Here is an 18,368-nt window from a genome sequence, read left to right on the forward strand (position 1 = left end):
GCAGTTATCAATATGAGTGCAGACACGGGGATTGTAAGAAATTAACCTAAATGTTGCCTGAGGACTATTTCTTGTGACCTCTTTGCTGGTTGGCCACCAATATCTTCCTGTATGTTGATTTACAAAGTTGATGGAATTGCATAGCACACTTTATACAGCTGCCTTTATCTGTGCATGGAGCATAATCATTTCTGGTTGAATCTGAGCCATCCACTAAAGATCTTAGAACACCTTTTAAAATCTATGGTTATATTTAGAAGAAGAAATCACTGCTGTATGCTTAAATGTTTTTAACAACATTAAAAGTTAAGCTTAGTATGTCATAAAGAGCGAACAAATAGAAACAAATACAATCATTCTCAAACTTTGTGTGTCATATGCAATTGTAATTCAATTACTGTACCACCAAGGAGGCCTAGAATCTGTTGCAGAATGGCTCGTTCCGACTCACTGCTTTGGGTAATGGTGTTTTCTTTGCTCGGGAAATGAAATATAATATCATTAAATAGAGATATGCAGAATGAAGTGTCGACAGATCCATCTTGGGTGCCTGCTCAATCTGTTTGTGGGTGCTGAGTGGCTCCCCAATGACAGATCCAGCTTATCACTGAAACATCTCGCTCATGGAAATCTGGGGATTTGGCTCATTCAACATTTTCGAGATTTATGGCAGTCAATATGTCGGGGTGGGAACAAAGACGCGCAATTAAGGAAAGAGCCTGAAGTATGCTGAGCGGTCTATTACAAAGGATTTGTTGTTAAGATGTCTTTTATAAGGTCAGATCAGACAACAAACCTTTCCTGGTGATCCATGTGCATGCGGGTTCACTTGTTAAATTCGCACCTGCGCAAGGATAAAATCATCCGTGAACACGACTATCCACTATGACTGAAACCATTGACTAGGATTTTTGGTGCTTGCACTAACCCCAAAGATAACATTTGCAGCGGTACCACTGCTTTTAGCTCCAGATAGCAGTTAAGAGGGGCTGAGGAGGGGAAAAAAATCAAGAGGAGAGGCAATAAAGAAAAGCTTTGATGTTGTCATGCATGATTGTACGGAGGCATCCTCAGGCTTGTGTCGAGTGTGTTGATTTAGTGAGTGCTGCAGAAACGAGAATACAGATGGCTACTGGTGCTATTTGGGGCCGGGATCTTAGAATTAGAACCCCCTCTCCGACATACTTTATCTTGGGTGACACTTCAAATACTTGAGACATGAATATCAGATCTTGTTCCTCAAGTGTGGCACCATGCCCACTTAATTAATTTATTTTGGGGGGTGGGCTGCCTGCCATTAGGAAATGGACTATGGAAAGGGGCACAGGAGCAATTATGACCATATATGATACAGACCACTCCAGCTGCCAGATTCTATTTACTTGTTCTAAAACAAACAAGCTTCCATATATAACACAACCCATGATTAATTTTAGTATAACTGATATATAGCTAAAAAACTTCATATATTTGAATAAACAATTGGAGATAAAGTTTGAAATAATACATTTACAAACCTACCGAATTTTAATTTTACCACAACAAATGGGGTGACAGAAAACAAAGCAAAGCCATGTGACAGCTTGGCAATGGCTGCTCATTCTGGTGGCACACATGAGGTTTCCAGGTGTTTGGGTCTTGCCTGCCTCTACAGCAACAGCAGTGCATTCCAAATGCCTAACAGGATCCTGCACCTGAGCTCGAGAGTGGAGAGCCAGACAATATGGGGTGTTTTACTCTCAAACATAGTTCATGTATCATGCAAGCAGCCACTTAGGCAAAGGTGACAGATGTTTCCCAATATCAGACCTTGGAAATAAATAAATAACTGCAAACTGCAACAAATGAGTTGCGTCCACTCCATGTGGTGGACATCTGTGCCACAGACTGCCTCTAGCTGTGGTTCGGGTCCCTTTGTTTTAGTATCAAGGAATGATTTTGTTACTGAATCTGAAATAGCTCCTGTTTATGAAACTGTAAATGGTGCCTGTGCGTGTGTGTGTGTATATATTCGGAGAATTAGTACTGTGCCTAGGCGAGACTGTGATGCCTTTTTGGATTGCACTAAGGAGCAGAAACATGTTTGAACCTCCAGAGTTTAATTTAATATCTGAAACACTGGAATCTTTTAAGGCCATGAGTTAAAATAATATAATTTAAGACATTAAAGAAGTTCAAAGACCTGCAGTCAGTTTGTTTTAACCAGAGGGACTTGACCTTAACTGAGTTTTAATTTTCATGTGACAGACAAATTCAACTTAGAGGATTTCATCTCCATGTAAATATTCTGAGGAAAGGGAACCTTCATGTTCTGCCTTCTTTCCATCTTTTTTTTTTTCCTTAATGTGACACACTAGCGGCAGCGTATTGAACATTACACTTGCAAGTCATGCACATTTGGCTAAACACAGCTCAGAGGCATAATGTAATCAGGGAAGCCATATTCTTGTCGCACAGAATACCCAATATTTTGGAAAATGGGATTCAGCGCATTCTCATCAAACCCCTGGAATGAAATATGAAAAATTTTTATAGCTGTGGTATTTGCTAGAATAATATGCTCGCCAGGTGAATAATCACACTGGCTGGAAGTGACAAACCAGTGTGCTGTGCCATAAATAAGATGGGAATGGGGCAGAGTAAATTATTATTATCCCTTTAGGAGGGTTTTCTGCTGTTGCTATTCTAAAATATAAGGCTAGTGCTTTACATATAAATTCAAACTCAGGCTGTTTGGCACTATCCAGTGCCTCAACACTCAAAAGGGCTTTAGATGAATCACAACTGTGATGACATTGCATCCCCAAACAGTTAAGCCACTGTTTGATGAATGTGATCTACTAAATACAGTGAATGCAGAACATAGTTGGCAGAGGTTAGCTGTCAGAGGACTCCGCTGGAGTAAGCCACAAAATACAGTGCACACTCAACCGTTTTCTTTTCGGCTAAAAGCGAGAAAACATGTGTCGCTGCTTCTACTGCCAGCATTATCAATGGTGTTCAGACCTGCATGCTAATAACCACACTAATTGTCTGCAGTCATGCCGTCAGCTTCCGTGGGGCCATACTTAAGAACAACAGCGCTCTGAGATAAATGCTAATGTCGGCATGCTTACAATTACAAAATGTCTAGTAGGTGCAATATTTGATATGATTATATATATATGGTTATATATCTGAACCATTATATAGATATGGTTCAGATTTTACCCACAGAGGCTCTTTACTTTTTTGGACTGGTATATATGCAAAATTAATGAAAAAATATGATGACATACAACTGAAGAGTAAGAGCTTTGTATGGTTTTGATCAGAACTATCTGAATAATATTCTATCATTAAGGTTGTATGATTGTTTATCATTCTACTCATAAAAAAATGTCTCTCCAGTAATTGGAAATTCAGCTTCCCAGCCTACCAGGGGCCATGTCAAAACATTTACACCTTGCCTTGCAAATCCGATAAGAGCAGATTTATAAAGATAGTGATCTCATCTCTGACTGTTATTCACAGATATCTTCTGACAGTAATGTTTGAAGAGGTCGCGACCTTCAGAGTCACTGCTTTGTAATGGAAGGAAACCAGTTAGCCTGCATTAGCAAACCACATCCAAAGGTTCCATAATGGAATGCTTCTATCCTGTTACTTTGTCAAAAGTAACGTGTTTCGGTTCAAGTCTTTGGAATGCCACAAAAGGGGCAGATTGAAAAAGGATGGATTATGTCCTCTTTGAAAGTTGTGATTCCACACCACTAACCTGAGTCTTAAACTGGTGGATGATTTCTGATATCTCCTTTCAAAATAAAAAAGGGCAGCTCTGTCACACCAAAGAGGTCAAAGAAATCAAGTGAATCCAAAAGACTGGTAATGCTTTTGGTGGGGTCCATTTCTTAAACTAGATAAAGAGTATCATTGGAGTAAAAAGAAAAGCCTTGTTTCTCATTTTCCGGAGGTTCCGTTCAGCTATGTCGGCCTTATCTTCCATCCACAGCCAACTGTATGGTCCAACACTGCCTTGATACGACAAGCGTAAGATAAACTTGACAGATCAACTTTTTCGATAGTCACCGAGCCCATAAACAACTGGGGCCTCTAATCTGATAATCCACCAATGAAAGATTAGGCGCAGGGAGTATTATTGTGTTGTCACTCTTGCTTACAGGGTCACATGGGTTTTAACTGCCAGGGTTAGACGTCCCTCGGCAAATCCTGGGAAGGTGTCACATCTCAGCAGGTGAGGTGCGGTGATAAGACAGACTGGGGGATATTAAATGGTCAAACTGCAATTATCAAAGGCATTAATGAGAAATCAAAAATCTACAGGAGGGTGGCAGGGTGGCCTTGTGATTAGAGACATTCTCTGTAGCTGAAAGGTCACAGATTTGATCCCATAAATAGTCCATGTGTTCCCAGTAAAAACTATTCGTACAATTAAGTATCCTCAAGTAAGACAGTGAATCTGCTTGTTCTTTTTCTGTATCAGTTAACTTATAAAAATGTTCTGTATCATAAACTTTGATGAATGCAAAGAACAACATTAACACAGCCCACATTGTCTGCTTCTCCTCTTTTCAGTTTGCTTCACTTTACATTTCTGAGCCTCGTATTAACCATCCAGGCAGCTCCTGCATATGCTCAGTGCTATCTCGCAAGGAGAGCTGGAGAGTTGGAGTAATTCAAACATTCTTCAAACTGCAATTTATTTTCCCCGAGTTGTAATTATGGTCTATTAAAATGCAAATGATGTCAATGGCAGAGCAGCGCTAATCACTCAATGTCTGTTTATGGGCAGTACAGCCACATTAGAGAGAGACTCAGAGTGGAGACCGAAATGAACCAAGATCCTCTATCTGTGAAGGATCCGATATATTAGACCTTTCTCAGTGGATAGTATGTATTTTCTCAAGAGATGTAAAGATAATCTTTCCAATAATAATCAAGGTAAATATGGTAAGTTACAGTTTATCATTTCAAATATTAATAGACTTGCATCATCTGTCTTCAGCAGTCTGTAAAAACTTTGTGTGACCAAGATGTACCTTTTGTGAACTGTTGTTTATTCACAGATTTAACTATTACTATATGTTTTATATATTACAAACTGAAACATCGGATCTGTTGTGTATTACTATAAACACCTTCTAATATATCAACATATGCAAATTATGATTCTTTCATTCATGATGTGGATTCAGGACAGACGGTACAACTAGCTGGTATCACAGCAGATGTTCAGAACCTTTACAACAATATAAAATAACCACAGTTGATGAACTAGTTTTTATTGGTGTCTTGCCAAGCATTTTGCCCAACCTGCATATCACTATCATATAAAAGATTTTCAAAATACATTCTTCTTCTGATAACATACGTAGAAAACCAAGAGAAAATAACAACTATCAAAACTTTATGTGAACTACATCAATATATTTTTAAATGGAAGGAAGAAAACAAATGCTAAAAATTCTATAACGTTTATCCTGGTAAAGTTATTTCTCTCTCTTTCAAGCCATAGTGCATGTGTATTTTCACTGTTATCAGATTTACTCATCTCATCTTAATATGTTTTAGCTGCTTGTCAGCCTGTTTTCCTTCCATATCAAGTCACTGGTTCCATAACTAAGCTACACACAACTTTGGTGTACGTTATACTAATTAAAATAACTATAATACCCAATCCATAGTCCATTAGAAAAGCTTGAGATCTTGACATTTTGTATCATATCAATACACACTAATTTACTGCAACATATTAGCTCAATATTAATGTAAATTGATGTGTTCTGACTATAACTGGATAATCTGAAATAACATTTAATTGAACAAAATTAAATATAGTTGCTGCCTTGGAGTTCTGGCACCTATATGTTTTTCAAATTGATATAAATGATGAGAATTTTTATCTTATTTCGATTGCTGTACTTTCTCAACGTCTTCATGAGAGTGGAATCATTGGTGATGTTGACATACACAGATTTTCTGCTGGAAGAAAAAAATCTAGGGTTAAACATATGAGGTCAATAATTATCCATATTTCAGTGTTTTATTCATGAGTGTATAGCCAAGGGTAGAATGAATGTTCATGCATGATAAAGCACACATGACTTTCTGTTGTGGGTCATATGAGTGAAAACTGGAATAATGAATGTGATGAGCATGAATTACATCTGCGTCGCAAGCAGTGTGTCGTTTCTACACATTGCTATTTTATCCTGTTGCCAATGTATGTTCTGTGTTCCCATCACTTTTGCTATGCATTGCATGGAGCCTAGCAGGGATTAAAGCTTATCTATAGTTGTGTTAACTGTATGCCGTGACAACAACCTCATGTCCCCCTTATCGCAGGGTTAGCTGCTGACAAGACGTGGTGTTATTAATAATCAAAAAACCTTTGAACTTTTGAAAAAAAGAACATGAGCCACATTGCAAATTAAAAAATGCTTTTCATATTAAGACTTCAATATGAAAAGTTCCCGTCTATGTAGACCAAAGATTAAATGTTGTATTTCATGAACAAATTTTTAAGATGTAACCAGTAGCACAATCTTTCCCTCATCTCAAAAAAAAAGTAAATCCTATAGATCAAATTTCATGACTGTTTCGCAAACGAAACAAAAATATCTTTTCCTAATCTTAATCAAAGTGCTTTGTTGCCTTAAGTTAATCATAAACAAGATTCCAACACCAGGATTTTGGCGTCAGAGTTCTGTACTCGTGGTTTATAAACCTAGCATTGCATACGGTCAAAGAAACATTGTACAGACGCTATACATAGTTGTCCTAAGAGTCATGAAAAATTTTAACATTACTGTCCAAGCACACGAATCTGATCTGATTAATTTTTTGTGACCATCTAACAAACTGCCATGATACTGATGTTGGAGATACGGTTGGAGCATGTTTGACACAGTTGCATGCAGTCTGACGGGACATGCTGAACCCTCTGCAGAAATAAGCGTAGTGAGACAACTCTGCACACATATGAGGCAAACAAACTGTCACACTGTACACTTAACAAATTGGGAACAGACTGGCCCGCAGTAGTGGAGTGCTTTTGTAATCACTAGTGAGAGGATTTGTGAGAATATAAATAGCACTTTCATTAGATCAATACTGTCATCCCTCCTCCGTCGGCTCACATTAAGAGCACAAGCTGGGTAATAATGGAGGACTGGTTGGACACACTCTGTAGCATTCTGTTTGATCATAAGGGGTGGTGTCCCCTAGGGCGCAGTCTCCGGCCCGCTGATAAATTCATCTTTCTGACTGTCCCCGTGGGAGCTTGCCAATGAGTGAGGGACATTGACTTTTCATTAAGGAGATCACTGCATTGGAAATTGAATTCATTTTGGGCTTAAGAACATAACAGAGCTGTTTGCGAGTCAGCCCGAAGGCCACAAAAGAATGCCAATACACTGAAAGCTGATGGAATGTTTTGGTTGACTAATAACGCTCCCTTGTTCCCTCTGGTGAAATACGCACAGGTGTCAAGTAATACCATGCAAAGTTGGGGACTCTGCTGTTATTACCGGATATCGTGGGCTATAGCTGTTCTTTACAGTAGGCTGTTAATGCTGTTAGCCTGGTTTGAAATGATGATAGCAGCCTTGGGCATCAGGGAATGCTGCATACAGCTACATACAGAATGTATTAAGAGTTGCTGATACACCCAGCAGGCTTTGCCTTATAATAGCATTTGTGTATATGGGTTATTGCATTTGGCATCTCCTAGAAGCACAAATATCCACAGTATTAATAAAACATTGAAAAGATACTGTTTTTTTTAATGATTTGACCAGTAAATATCCTCAAAATTATAGATAGGGAAAGGAAATCATCAATAACCACAAAATAGGCTTACCCTGAAATTGCATTAATTTTACAGACTAGGCTCAATAGATCATATATTCAGCACATATTTGTACTACTACAGTTCCACTGAAAGGGATTCAGTGTTATTTATAGACTGCATTTTACAACCTAAGTTCATGAAGGTTCAGCAAAATATCACGGGTCACTCCCTGGCACTGTACGCTCGACCTATGCAAAGCTTTTACACTTGCTGTAAATTTCATCAAGGTGAGCTAAAGTGTTTACCCCATTAATTTATTTCAGCTAAAGCCAGCGCGCTGACCCATAAAATAAGCTAAGATAATACTGACCTTAACATGGTCTTCTGCACATGGAGGTAATTGCTAAGGATCCAGATCAATCAATATTGACTTGCAAGTTGTTTTTTTTTTCCCCCTTCCCCACCCACTATTGCTTGAGCTGAATGTGTAAAATTGGCTTTAGATGGATGGAGAACATATCCCAGATAGTTTAACCTTTATCTAGCTAACATGTTCACTTATCTGTACAATTATAGATTTTGCCAGTCAGGCTGTTTCACAGAAAATCTGTTGAGTGTTAAAAGACTGGTGAGTACAGCTTTGCTCCTTGTGGACTGAGTGTTTAAGTTTAATTTTCTAGGGAAATTTAAAACACATTCAATAAGACCCTCAAGGTGTGAAACTGTGTCTGCGCATAAGAATTACAGTCATGTCAAGACTGGTATCTATTGGCACACATCACTCCAGAAATGAAATGGCTGATATTGAGCAATAAGATTTCAGCAGTAAATTATTGAGAGCACACAAACACACACGTACGTGTTTACATCACAATCGCCGTATACTCCGAAGTATTTGATTTCTCTTTAATTTTCCAAGGTAGGGGCACAGACTTAGCAGGCATTTCCATCTTGACTTGATAAATCTCACAATCTTCTTTTCCCTGCCACACTGAAGTAATTTATTTTCTATCTCTCCAAGCTATATTTTCCAGTTAATATTTCATTTTTTTTTCATACAACCTGACAAAGGATGCCACAAGGGATGATAAGAAGTCTGAAACCTTTGCACTCTCGCTCTAGATACAGGCTTTACCTTGAGAATTTTTCCAAAGAAATCAGACAAAATAAACGAGACACTTAAAACAACATCTGTGTTGTTTTGGAGCTATGCAAGGTGTACGTCGTCTTCTTAATAGTTAATTTTGCAACATTAACAACTGATTCATTTCATGTGAATTCTGATGTGCATTTAATTCAGCTTCATAGGTGAGTCCAGCTAAACACAAGGTTGCAATCTGCATTGAGTATCTGATGAAAACAACAAAATAACGTGGTGTGAACATGTTTTCCCTCAGGTAAAGATCACAATGTCTGGCTGTCTAGAGTAGCTATTTATAGAGTTTTCAAAACACTAAATCCTGATTGTGTCACTCAAACCCATTTTCATGCCCAGCAGCTCAACATTCATCAGTGATATGCCATGAATGTGCTCTGTTTTGACTTAGGATTATGAGGAAGTATTAACATTTTTGCATGAAAACTATGATCTCAGTGATTTACAAAGCAGGATTGTATTCTTTGCAGCAGAACCAAATTACACGTTCCTTGTGTGATGGGCAGCAGTGTCCTTCTGGCTATTCAACTCACTCTTAATTTGAATTTGATAAGATTTCTTTTTGAGACATTGTTAGGCTAATGTAAATTCGGAGGGAGGACGAGAGCCTACCGCTGGCTTAACTTTGATGAGGTGTTAATATCTAATATCAAAAGCAGATAAAACCCTTATTAGCCCCAGTGGTCTTGCTAGAGTGGGAACTTATTACATAGAGGAGATGAGACGACCGCAGATGAAGTAATAAGGCTGCCAGGGGCTTTGTTACATGTCCTTAAGCTTTCTGACGGGGTCAACTTAATTTTGTGTCTTAAATGCTGAGGGTTTATGGATGCAGACAAGCTGACATTGTTTGAGAGATCTAATTCAGACTCCCATATTTCATAGACTGCAAACATCTGGGGGATTACAGTGTCTCGAGCCAGAGGCAGTTTGATAATCGGTTGTCATTTTATGAGTTGTATGCCCTTCCCAGCTTTGGTGGTTTCTAAAGGTCTTTGGTTCAATCAAATGTTTGTGAGATTAGTTGGCTACACTCCTTTCAAGAACCATTTCCATGTGGGTTGGATTTTAATGTTTGCCTTTAGGCTCTCTTGTAAGACACTGAAAATGGGCTGGAATATAATATTTGAGTGAGAAAGTTATTTTGAGAAAAATCTAGCTTTGCCTTTTTGCCATTTAATGGTCAGCAAGGACTAATACACCTTGTAAACTCAAAATAAAATGTCATAATCAGTAACATAAACATATTATTGAGGTTGGATCTATAAACAGCTCTGTGGAGCTGCCCTAATGCACAGTGTTTTGAGCTTAATGCTGACGCCAGCATGCTAACTTGTGTACAGGGACTATGCTTACATGCTAATGTTTAGCAAGTAAATTGTTCTGAAGTTTACCATCATAGTTCAGCGAGTTAGCATGCTAACAATAGCTAATTCAGGGCTGATGGGAACAAAGTGAAAGACATGAACTTGTGTACTAAATTTGATTCCAGTCCATCACATAGTGAGACATTTCACTAAAATCTAAAGAACAGAGGACCGCAACAGTTGAAATCATCATCTAAAACATAAAAAAATGAAACATCTTTGTGTTATATATTGAGATATTTCAGTCTAGACCAAGGTGGTGGACAAACTGACACGGCCATCCATAAAGCTTTCAAAACTGGAATACAAAGAGGACTTTGATGTGGATGTGAATTTGTTTTCACCATTTATTTGTTGCTTTAACAGTCCCTTAAAATAGAGTAGTTTAGTAGTTAAACATCTTTAAATATAAATGTGGCTTCACATACACTGCTGACGTGGAAGCCGTTGTAAACTACTTCCCCAGACCTCTACAGAAAGCACAAAGTAAGCACACTGTTTGTACGCCACCAATCAATGCTTTGGACCAAGAGGAATGAGCTTTTGACTCACTGAGTGAGGGACGGCATCAATACAAAACATTCAGCCTAAACAAGTCGGAAAACACCTTGGGTACCAGCACTATGTCCCATTGATTTCTGTTCAACTCAACGCAGATTCTGCAGCATTTAGACATTTAATTCCCTTTCAAGCAAAGTCATTACACAGCCGAGCATTTAATTAAGCAATCACAGCGGTGCAATCTGAATGATTCAGTGTCTAAATGAAGGCCAAGTTGGCAGTCTCTGAATGCGGGCCGAGTTGGCATTATTGTGCCTTTAGAGTTCCTAACGAAGCTGCCTCTAAAATTTAAGATTTATGAGAAAATGAAATCTCTGAGAATGGAATGCCCCTCCTTAACATAGGAATCAAACAGCTCCTCAACAACAGAGGCCAACATTTTTTAATCCACACTCAGTAAACCCACTTAGTTACATTCCCAGTTAAGTGTGTTAAAGGATTTTTTTGAGATGGAAGAAGTCAGGTATTCATGGCTGACCTATTTCCCTTGCAAAAGAAGCATCATTTGAGGAACATGGGCACAGATGTGTCTGAGGATGTACTGGGGAGGTGTTCTCACCTCTCCACGCCTCTGTGAACAGGACGACACTTTGTTATGTCTGGATGTGGCCTCTGTGTGCTTGGTTTGCTTTTCTCCAAGTGAGCTCAGCTGTAGTGCCATTGGACTTCATAAAAAAGTTCACATCTGCTCAATCAGCACAGCTTATTGTGGATTTTATAATGAACTTGGGATAACTGCAAATACAGTACTTTGATGCATTTTCATTTTGGCAAACCATATGAATCAAGTCTTTTCTTAAAGTTGATTGCCTTGCCATGCCATATCAGCACTCTTTATCTAAAAACAATTATACAGAATAATAGGAAAACACTATTTCGCACTTTCTGATTCATTTATTAAACACTGCCCCCCCCCCCCCCCCCCAAAAAAAAATGGCAAAACTCGTGCAACCATTACAAAACAGACAAATTCATGTCCCGCTGAAGCAAGTGTGGACAAACAACGCAAACAAGTTTATGGTCTCACGTTACAAATTGCTTACTAATTTAAGGCTCTGTTAAATGGAGAATTAATTTCATGGCAGGTTTGCCATCGAGGCTGTGAAAGCCCTGTTCAGTCTAAACGCTGTGTGGTGTTCTGCGTGATTCTGTGTCACTCTTCTCATGTTTTCTCTGTAGTGTGCAGGTGGCACCAGCACCTGCAACCGCACCTGTGTGTTGTGTCACAGCATGTTGGTCTCTTGAAGCCATTTGTTTCCAGTCATGGTGGTGAGCTCTCTACTGCTACAAACATAAGGATTTATTCAGCTCCACCTTTTGATGAGAACAAAAAACTTCTGTTATTGGAAGTGAATCATAATGTCAATGGGGATTTGGAAAGAATAGTTCAGCATTTTGGGGGCCATGCTTGTTTACTTTCTTGCTGAGAGTTTGATGAAAAGGCTCATACCACTCTTGTGCAGTCTCTGTGGTAAATGCGTGGCTTAAGTCAGCAGGTGGTTAACTTGGCTTAGCAAAGACAAACAGGAATAAACATAGGCAACAAAATCTGCCTATCAGCACCTCGAAATATCAGTAAGAAACACTTTGCATCCAGCCAGGACCAGTCAGATTTGATGGTTCGTGTTTATTTGTCCCAAATAGCAAATGACTGTATATTAGCTGACTATAGAAACATGTTTTTTCTTTAGCAGAAGCTGTAGTTCTGCTATTTCCATCCACTCTCTCTTTTTTTTACCTCCAATTTCTGTATATTTTTGAAGCAGGTTCATAAATATAAAGCACATGTGAATTCCTTTGCTCAGGCGCAGATGCCCTGGTGAATTAGCATATAATTTGTTACATTGACCTTGTATGTAATCTCACCATCTCTAAAATGCACTTTGTGTGTTGTCTGAATGCACACATATAAGCTTCCATTTTTGTAGTTTAGTTTCCATCCAGTCAGAGCCAAGCTAGCTGTTCCTCCCCTGTTACTGGCTGCGGGCAGCAGCTTCGTATTTACTGGGCAAGCATGAGAGAATGTTCTCATGTAATTCTCAGTAAGAAAGTGAATAAGTTTTTTTTTGAAAGCTGAACAGGTTTTTCAGTGTTGTCATACTGTTTAGTATGACTGAAGTTATTCTGTGGCTGAAATTTACACACTGATATAAAGACCAAAAACCTATGCCACAGCGATTGTGGATTTCTTACTTCATAATGACACCTGGTGCTTTTGCATTTTTAAAAACTATATTTTCCCCAAACTTGAACTTTGACATTCTAAACTGCGACTACAGATGTTAATCAAAGTCACAACTTAATCCAGGCCTGATAAGATGCTCTATTTAACAGACCCGTTTTAGCGGGGGGCTCGATCAGGTGAAATGAAGAGGAACTGATTGCTTGTGGTGATTGTGCTGATTACATTTTAAATTTAAAACTTTCCTCCTAGTACATGGACCCGAACAGCATTGCAGACAATGACATAGCAGACTTAGTAAATGTCAAGGTGCCTGCAGTCTCGTAGAGTGGCAGGGAAATACCACACTTTGGCTTTAATTGTACTGAAGTTACAGGACAGGCTGGGAGTCCGAATGTATAGACTACAAATTCTGTAACTATGAGTAAATAAAAATATTTCCCTCACTCTTTCCACCTGTGATTTGGTATAAAGTATCACAAAATTATCCCCCTCCCAGACTCAAAAGCTGAAATTGCCATTTTAATATAATCCTAAATAAAACAATCATGTTCTGTAGGAAGGGGAGCTCAGCATCCCTGACTTTCCCTTATTCTGACTGTGCACAGAATTCACAATGACTGAGATCCATGTTGCAATTTCCCCCCAAGTCAAAACATTATGGATGCTTGTGCTACAGCTGTCACATAAATGGCATTTGAAAATATGCGATGAAAGGCATTTGCATGAAATACGGCACGGGATAAAGCATTAGCATATTGGGATGGGGTATTTGTAATTGTGTCCATGCCCTCTCTTGGAAGATGACAGATCAAGTCATGTACTTGCATGCGTAAAATATCCTGCATGAGCTGTTAACTGCAATTTAAAAATGGAAATATTAAAAAAAAAAAAAAATAAATCAATCAATTGGGAAATAAGGTGGGAATTTTACCGTGTTTACACATATGCAGTACTTAATTCAGATCTAGTAAGCGGTGAGTTCACGGTTTGTTGACATGAATAACCTTGTCCTAATGTTAAACTCACAAAAGGGCTGGGACTAATTTGTGCTTTTAAACCAATGTAAAATCTTGATATCCGTGACAAAAAAGAGGGAGACTCCAAAATAATTTTACCAGCTCACATCAAGTTTTGAGAACTTTTGCATCCTAAAGTGTCTAATATCGTAGTAGAAATTGGTTTAAATCCAGAAAATCACTCTTTTTTTTTTCTTCTTCTTCTTCTTCTTGTCATTTTACCACATCGTACATCTTTGCCAGTTCACTGTGTGTAGGTTTGACACGGCACATTGAGGAGTTAATGTCAGACTCACTTGCCATTTTTCCAGCTCTGTGCTGCAGTTAAACAGTTAACTGCGAGCAGGAATATTTTAATGTTTGTTTAATTCACATTCTGTGGCTAAAGCATGGGGTTATGAGAAACACTATCACTATTGCCTGGATGTTTTTGTTTATGTCCCACGACCAGCTGTTCATTGTCACTTCAGCCATATTCTTAGAAAGGCAAATCATGAATAAATATAATATATATTGTACAATTTACAGAAAACAAGCGTTGTCTTTGTGCACCACTGTAGCTTAGATTATTTGTGTCACTTCAATCATTTTCAAAGTACATGGTCATATTTTGTATGCGAGCTGCTGGTTTGAATCCAAGCTCTCGCTATCTAGCTCTATCAAGCTGTTGATATTACTGTTGTTCAAAGCCATTCTTCTCTGTGTCTCTCAGTGCTTAACTCTGGAGAGAAGCAAGAAAAAGCAAATTCGTTTGAGATCAGTGTCAGAACAGAGACGTTTCATTGTCTCATAAACAGGCTGTCATTGTTTCACACGTCAAGAGAGATCGCTAGTTCACGTATCGACATTTGTTGGCAAATTTAGACAAAAAATACAAAGCCTTATAGCTGCAACTAAGAGAACTGTAGTAACACTTATATTTGTAACTGTATATGTATTGGTCTGCAACATGCTGAACTGATGGACACAACACTGCAGTTTGTAAAAAAAAAACAAAAAAAAAACAAACAGTGAATTGTATTCACTGCTGGCTCTGATTACGTGGTGATTTACATAAATTTTAAAATGTATCTTGCAGTTTGAGTTGTCACACTCTCCTGTGAAGGTTTAGCTGTGGGAGTCCATAAATGACACAATGCAAATTTGGAGCTCTTTGTATCCACCATCCAAGAAAAATTTGCAGAAATGTTTTTTATTGTGATTATTTATTTTATTTTTGCTAACTTGATGTTCTGAAACTTCAAAATGATTGTAAACTTTCTGAATGGCCATTATCTTGATGGCCATAAACATCACTGTCACGCAGTGTTATCTCTGGTGATAATTCTGATATAAATAGTTGGTGTATCTAAAGGCATATATCTGCATACAGACATTTCATTCTCAGTCATCCAGGTCATATTCTCACAAAGAGTTAAAGCAAGGCGTCTGGACTGTGTAGATAGGCATGCATTCATGTTTTAATGAGAGGGAAAATTTTCATGTGAAAGCTCAGCAAAGGGACAGGGAAATTCAGCAAATGTACTGTACGCATAAAACGAAACAACAACAACAAAAACATTTCATTTGTTATCTGCAGACAGAATTTGTTGCAGTTACTTTTTGTGTTTTGTCTTACATTCACTGTAATACGTTTGACAGATGTAATGGCCTATTCACTGACTGTGACAAACTGTGTAAGTCCTACAGCAAATATCAATCAGCCCACCATGAAAATGTGACATGATTGATGAATATTAAAAACTAAAGCCAGAAACTGCAGCACTGCAATTTGAACCTCATTGCATTTGGTGTTTGGTGTTTCATGTGACAGTGAAGCTGATTTTCACAATTTCTCAAAACAGCAGTTACCAGCTGTAACAACTGTGATCAGCGATAACACAATCACCAATCTAATCTTACCTGTTCTGCACTAATATCCAAATTTGAATTATGATGTCTATTATAAACCCATATAAGTCTATAAAGGTAAACCAGAGAGAGTAAAACCCCTGGAGAAGCCTACCTTGAGGTTGAAGGTGTGAAAGTCATGGAACATCCTCTCTCCTGAGACCTGTGACAGAGCGGAGGAGGGCAAGATGTCAGTCATGATTAGGCCACAGTGCAATTACAGAGCAACTCTTCTGACAGTGATTGATCAATGAGGAACTCCTCTTAATGAAGACAAGGACTCAGGGTCTCCCAGGAGTAAATTGGCTAAAGTAAGTGGTGGGGATAGTGTCCCAGATTGCCATAGCACTGAGAGGATCACCCCGTCTGCGGTTTAGTTGTGATGGAAATATGGGTGCATGTCTGATTTCATACAGCTGGAACCCAAGCCAAACTGATGTGATCCCATCAGAAGTTAGCAGATGATTTTGTCAATCATGGCCACATTTTCCCATGACATTCAAGCATACTTACTGATTCAGACCAATGATTCTTGTCTACTTATTTTTGCCAGGGCAATGGGCACTCAAGTAGTGGCAAGTAGTTTGCAATACTTGAGAATAAGTTGTTTAAATTCTTATTTTAAAATATTAGAAACTGGCTTTATAATATATATATATATATATTTTTTTTTTCATCTTGTGGACAGTTGAAAATTTCCTTGCTCCCTGTGGAGTGGCACTGCAGTAAGCATGGACAGGAGCTTCAGTCTGATGAGTTGGAGATACAGTTAGAGACTTTGGCTCATGATTTAACATGCATGTGTTGACCATTCAATGCTGCTACACTGCAATAGCTTCAAACCACTACATAAGAAAAGCATGACTTTAGATGACTTTATGGCCAGTTTAGTCTCTTTGCAGAGTAAGCGATCAATAATTTCACAGAGATGGGTTTTAGTTTATTTTCATGTTTGATTTCATGAGCCAAACACCAGCGGGTTCCAATCCAATCCTCTGTGGTGTTTTTAACTCTTTTGCACAAAACAGGCTGAACTCGAGGGCCACTTAAACATGACTGCCTCAGCTGGACTGTCAAGTACAGCCTCATTGTTAAAACACCAGAGAACGAGGAAATCAGGCCCTTGAGGCAAAAGCTTCATATGCCACTGTGTTGAAATTCAGTTTTTGATTCAGCCCTGCAATAAACTCACCGAAAAAATCTGGACTGCCCTGTAGTCTGACCTACCATAAGGAGGTACACATTTGGTTTATGATCTATTCATGCCATGTGTGCGGGTAAGGAGGGCGCTTGCCAAAAACAGCTAGCCCTTCGAGGGAGGCATCTGATAGTGCTTCAACTTTTTTCTTTTCCAAACTTCATGGTACACACACGTGCTTGTCCAAACTTAATTCACAGGCACACATGCACAAATAGATCACTCTGAAGACATATATATTCACAGGTCCAATGACAAAAAACACATGTATCTTTGTGGGTGAAGAAATGGAAGTCTTGAAATGGAAGGGAAACTAAAGGGTGTACAGACTGGGAGTATGGTAGTTTCACTGGAATTAGAAAATAATAAGTAACACATGCTGTTTATTAGGTGCAGGTTCCTTTCACATAATCATTTCGTCAGTCACTATGTTAAGAATTCATCCAATGAATAATCAAAAATGACCACCGCAATACAGTTCGGTGACTGATTTAGAAATCGATTGCCAGTGGAAGTGCAAGGTTTGAATACAAAAGAGGCAACCTCATATAAAGTCATTTCTTTCTTCTTTCAGGAAGCACATATTACTGTGTCTTATCAATTCCAAGCTCATGGTGCTGCTGCAAGTTCATATTGTACCCAACTAAGACCCGCTCAAATATGATGCTCCCCACCTGCTATCTCTCCCCTGCTCTGAACATCAAGATTACAGAGCTCACAGTAGTGAAAGTGGGAAAGTCAAACACCACTAGAGAGTACTGTGCCTTGTCATGCTATTTTCTCAACTACCTCTCTTTAAACAAAGCATGTACTCCTTCCTTCCAGTCTTCACTATTTAATGACTGATGGTCTGTCACCTTAATTAGTTTTAATAGATTTCCATTTATTAGGCTTCAGACTGTCTATCCTTATGAGCAGGATAGCTGTATCCTCATTTTACCGACTTCTGCTCCACTTTGGTTCCCATAGAAATCAAGTCCACTCAGCCAGTGCTAGTGAGGTCAGAGCACCTTTAAGTGTCTAAGTAGTCTGGTTATAACAGATTCTACTACATGAGCAACCCTCATTGGGACATAATTGCGAGTAATCAGTATTTAAGCAGTGTGTTATGTAGTACACCCAGTGATACAATGGGGTTGCCATGTTTAGATGTTCTGTATAAAGTGATTTGTGTGGACCTGTGAACATTTACTGCTATAGAAC

General features: G+C 38.6%; 1 protein-coding gene across 31 annotated transcripts in view; it reads right to left on the reverse strand.

Annotated features, from left to right (window-relative positions):
• LOC124054897 (receptor-type tyrosine-protein phosphatase delta-like) overlaps window positions 1-18,368 on the reverse strand; it is a 339,738-nt gene that overhangs the window by 161,922 nt on the left and 159,448 nt on the right. For all 31 annotated transcript variants that reach the window (XM_046381377.1, XM_046381378.1, XM_046381409.1 and 28 more), the window contains one exon: window positions 16,083-16,130. The gene's annotated coding sequence lies outside the window, so the exon portion shown is untranslated. The remainder of the gene's footprint in view (window positions 1-16,082; window positions 16,131-18,368) is intronic.

Source organism: Scatophagus argus, chromosome 23 (assembly GCF_020382885.2).
Source record: "Scatophagus argus isolate fScaArg1 chromosome 23, fScaArg1.pri, whole genome shotgun sequence".
In the NCBI taxonomy this organism is placed as follows: domain Eukaryota; kingdom Metazoa; phylum Chordata; class Actinopteri; family Scatophagidae; genus Scatophagus; species Scatophagus argus.